Source organism: Lupinus angustifolius, chromosome LG11 (genome assembly GCF_001865875.1).
Source record: "Lupinus angustifolius cultivar Tanjil chromosome LG11, LupAngTanjil_v1.0, whole genome shotgun sequence".
Lineage (NCBI taxonomy): Eukaryota > Viridiplantae > Streptophyta > Magnoliopsida > Fabales > Fabaceae > Lupinus > Lupinus angustifolius.
In genome coordinates, this window is record NC_032019.1 from 17,761,256 (window position 1) to 17,766,397 (window position 5,142).

Here is a 5,142-nt window from a genome sequence, read left to right on the forward strand (position 1 = left end):
TACCCACTGTTAGTAATCGATTCCTGAGAGGTGTTGCATTAGATTTCAGATTTCAAAATGAAATGTTTTCACTCCAAACGAAATCTCTTCACTTCAAACAACTCCTACACTTTCAGAAAGGCACCATTGGTGTTTGGAAAGTCTATATAAAGGCTCTAACTCTCACAACACAAAAACATAACAAGATACAACAACACACAACTCTTATACAATTTCCAAAAGCTCTTAAATTTATTCTGAAGTTATTTCTCTATACTTTTTCCAACTAGTCCTTAACTTTCAAAGTTGTTTTTCTGAAGTTGCTTATAAGTGTTTCAAAGTTTTTCAAAGAGCATTATTACTTGGTATACATAAAGAGTTGATTGGATTGCAAGTTATACTACTTTCATACTTGTAAAGGGAATGTGCCATTGTTGTACATTCTTCAATATTGTTGCAAAATACTTTCTTTCACGGGGTGTGAAAAGAAAGGGGGTCAGAGTCACTTGGAAATGTGTTTTCCAAGAGTGAATAAGGATTAAGGAGTGTGTAAGGTATATAGAAATCTCGGAGTGAGATATTGTAATTACAACTCATTATTCTTAGTGAAGAAATCTCTTGTGCTGCAAGAGTACTGGACGTAGCCTTCGGTGGACTAGAAGGTGAACCAGTATAAAAATCACTGTGTATTCTCTTCTCTCGTCTCTCTTTCATTTTATCTTGATTATTTTTCTGCATATATTTTCCGCTGCACGTTAACTCTTGATTTTGCAGTAAAAGTGGCCATAATTTTTAAGTCAACTAATTCACCCCCTCTTAGTTGCAACCTCGTTCTTACAAAACCAACAATCTTCATCTTTCTCTAACAACACTATCACCTTTAAGAAAGATGAGTTTCATAAGAGTTATTATAGAATGAAAGGAAGATGATGATTGAAGATTGACAGAGAAGTGTGAGAGAGAAGTATACACTATTATCATGGAAACCATGTGTAAATGAATCTTAAGACATCATAGTTTTCACATCATAAGAATAGTTATAGATTATCTCTATCCATGGCGACACCATCCTCCTTTCTTTGTATGTTGTGTGTTGTTCTTTGTCAACAGAGAAACTCTTCTATCTCTTTCCCTTTCTTTATATGCTCTTCCTTATTGATGGCTAATAGAGCAACGTTTCTAGGCAGAGATCGAGACTATGCTTAAAGTCTTTTTCTGATAAGTATAGTGCTTCCATCAAACACTATATATAGACTCTTTTCCAAGAGTCTTACCATTTCATTCACAACTCTCCAATTCAAGAGTTATACTTATTCAAAACAAAATAGTATATCCTTTCATGTCACAAGAGGCATTCTTACATTCTCCCACTTGTCTCATGTGACAATACAATTCATGATACGATATATATCTAACATAATGCGCATAATTAGATTATGTTTTCCAAATTCATTACATTACAAGTCATGATTAAAAATAAGAACTCATAAGAGTCAGGACGGTTGTACATCATTTATTCGATATAGTCCCTCCCATTACTACTATATTAGCCTTAATCCTAACATGACACATTAAAGGGAATCAAATAATAATGCCATTTAGAAAGAAAATTTTAATTTCAACATTACCATTCTCACATGTGTACATAAGTGTGAAAATAAAATATTAATCAGAAACTTAAATATTAACGAACTCGAAGTGTGAAAATATTGAGACTTTATTAATAACATAATTTTCAACATTCATTCACAAACATAATACCCATATTTGTTACATGACCAGTAAACCTTTTGGGCGGTAACCCTTTCGTCAAAGGGTCTTCAATCATAAGGATAGTGTTAATATGCTCAATTGACACTCTAAGTTTATGAACTTCTTCTTTAACGAAAAATTATTTCACCTCCATATGTTTAGTACCTTTGGAATACTTGTCGTTTTTAGAAAAGAACACTGCTGTGGAATTATCACAATAAATTTTCAGCGACTTGGCAATACTGTCGACAACCCCAAGTCCTGAAATAAAGTTTCGTAGTCATTTAGCATGAACTGTGGCCTCAAAGCATTCCACAAATTCAGCTTCCATAGTGGATGCAGCAATTACAGTCTGCTTAACACTCTTCCATGAGATAGCTCCTCCAGCTAATAAATACACATAACCGAAAGTAGACTTTCTTGAGTCTATGCATCCAGCAAAGTCTAAATCTGAATATCCAACCACCTCAAGGTGATTTGATCTCCTATAAGTAAGCATGTGATCCTTTGTACCTTGTAAGTATCTCATAACTTTCTTTGCAACTTTCCAATGTTCTATACCAGGATTACTCTAGTATCTTCCTAACATTCATACTGCTAAACTAATATCTGGTCGCTTACAAGTCTGAGCATACATTAAATTCCGAACTATAGATGCATAAGGAATTTCTTCCATTTGCTTCCGTTCCAAATCATTCTTTGGACATTGCATCATACTAAACTTGTCTCCTTTCTGAATTGGAACGGGAGATGCTGAGCATTTATCCATTCTGAATCTCTCTAAAATTTTGTTAATATATGCTTTTTGTGACAAACCTAAAATTCCTTGTGGACTATCACGAAATATTTCTATTCCAATCACATAGCATGCCTCACCCATATCTTTCATTTCAAATTTTTTAGAGAGAAACATCTTAGTCTCATTTAAAAGACCAAGATCATTAGTTGCAAGCAAGATGTCATCAACATATAGAACCAAAAAAGATAAACTTACTCCCACTGACCTTTAGGTATATACATCGATCAACAATGTTTTCCTTAAACCCAAAGGATACAATAATATCATTAAACTTAAGATACCACTGTCGTGAAGCTTGTTTAAGTTCATACATTGATTTCTTAAGTTTACATACCATGTGTTCTTTTCCCTTCTCTATGAATTCCATTGGTTGATCCATATAGACCTTTTCTGTTAAATCCCCATTTAGAAAGGAGGTTTTCACATCCATTTGGTGTAACTCCAAATCATAATGAGCTACCAATGCCATGATAATCCTAAGTGAGTCTTTCTTAGAGACTGGTGAAAACGTCTCTTTATAATCAATACCATCTTTCTGAGTATAGCCTTTTGCTACAAGTCTGGCCTTATAACGTTCTAAGTTACCATAAGAATCACGTTTAGTTTTGAAAACCCACTTACAGCCAACTGTTTTGGAATCTTCTGGTAACTCAACAAGGTCCCAAACCTCATTATGTTTCATAGATTTTAACTCATCATTCATGGCATTTAACCATTTATCGGCATTATCACTATCCATGGTTTGTGAAAACTCTATGTCACATTCTGACTCATGTAGGTAAACCATATAATCATTCGAAATAGCAGATCGTCTTTCTCTTTGAGATCTTCTTAATGCTATCTCTTGTGATTCTTCTACTATAGGTTCATTAACTTCATTTTCAGTAATGGGATTATTTTGTTGTTCTCCATCATTACTAATCGGTTCAATAACTTGAGGAACAACATTATTAGGGACACAAGTAAATGGAACTTGTACCCTCACTTCTTGAATTTCCACTTTACGTGGTGTTTCACTCCCACTAATTTCATCATTTTCAATGAAACTAGCATTCACAGTCTCAACAATTTTTGTAGTATGGTTTGGACAATAAAATCTATACCCTTTTGATTTTTCTGGATAACCAATGAAATAACCACTGATTGTTCTTGCATCCAGTTTCTTTTCTTGTGGATTATTAATTCTAATTTCCGCCGGGCATCCCCAAACATGCAGATGTCTTAAACTAGGTTTTCTTCCTGTCCACAGTTCAAAAGGAGTATTTGGAACTGCCTTACTAGGAACCCTATTTAATAAATACATGGCGGTCTTTAAAGCATAAGTCCACAATGAAATAGGTAAATATGAATTACTCAACATACTCCTAACCATATTCAACTTCAGTAATGTAATGGTGTACCTGGCATTGTGTATTGTGCACATATGCCACGGCTTTCAAGGAATTTAGCAAATGGACCTGGATGTTGTTTATTTTCATCATATCTTCCATAATACTCACCATCTCAATCAGACCTGATAATTTTCACCTTTTTATCTATTTGTCTTTCAACTTCATTAATGTAAATCTCCAAGGCTTTTAGCGCTTCAGATTTATCAGACAATAAATAGATATGCCCATAACGTGAATAATCAACAATGAAGGTAATGAAATATTTTTCTTTATTGAAAGAATTAACATCAAAAGGTCCACAAATATCTGTGTGTATAATTTCAAGAAGCTTAGTGCTTCTTGTGGCTCCTTTCTTTGTGTGTTTTGTTTGTTTACCTTTAATGCAATCCACACAAATATTCAGATCGGTAAAATCTAAATCTGGAAGGATTTCATTCTTTACTAATCCTTTCATTCTTTCTTTGGAAATGTGTCCCAAACGTTTATGCCACAAATAAGCAGAACATTCATCAATTAAGCCACGCTTAATTCCAACGTTGTGATGCAAGGTTAAAAGTGTTTCAGAAAAAAGATTATCAAGTTTTAACTTGTACAATCCATCACATAATATACCATGACCCATTAAATGAGTATATTTATACTAACTGAAACTTCATAACCAGATTTAAAAGAGTATCCAGCAACATCAAGTTTAGATAAAGAAACCAAATTCCTAGATATATTAGGTACATAAAGGGTTTCAAATAAATCTAAATGATGTCCAGTGTCAAGGATTTAACGATAAGTCCCGACGGCTTTCACTGAAACCTTCACTCTATTTCTCATAAAGACAAATTTTTCATTTGGTATTGTAGTTCGGGTCGTAATGAATCCCTGCATTGTATTAGAAACATGAGCAGTACATCCACAGTCAATCCACCAAGTATTATAAGGAACTTATGCTAAGTTTGATTCAAAACATACATCAGCACTAGGCTTACCTTTCTTTTCAAACCAACCTTTGCGTTTTGGACATCCTTTTGGAAATGTCCAATCTTTCTACAGAAACGACATTTGTTATCATGATGTTCCTTCTTGTGGATTTGAGAAGATGACTCATTAATCTTTAAGAGTCCCTTCCCTTTCTTGTCATGTTTCTTACTTACTTTCTTTCTAGCTCCTCGATGATTAACATAATTGATAGAATGATTTCCTTGACTCCTCATTCTGGTTTCCTCTTGA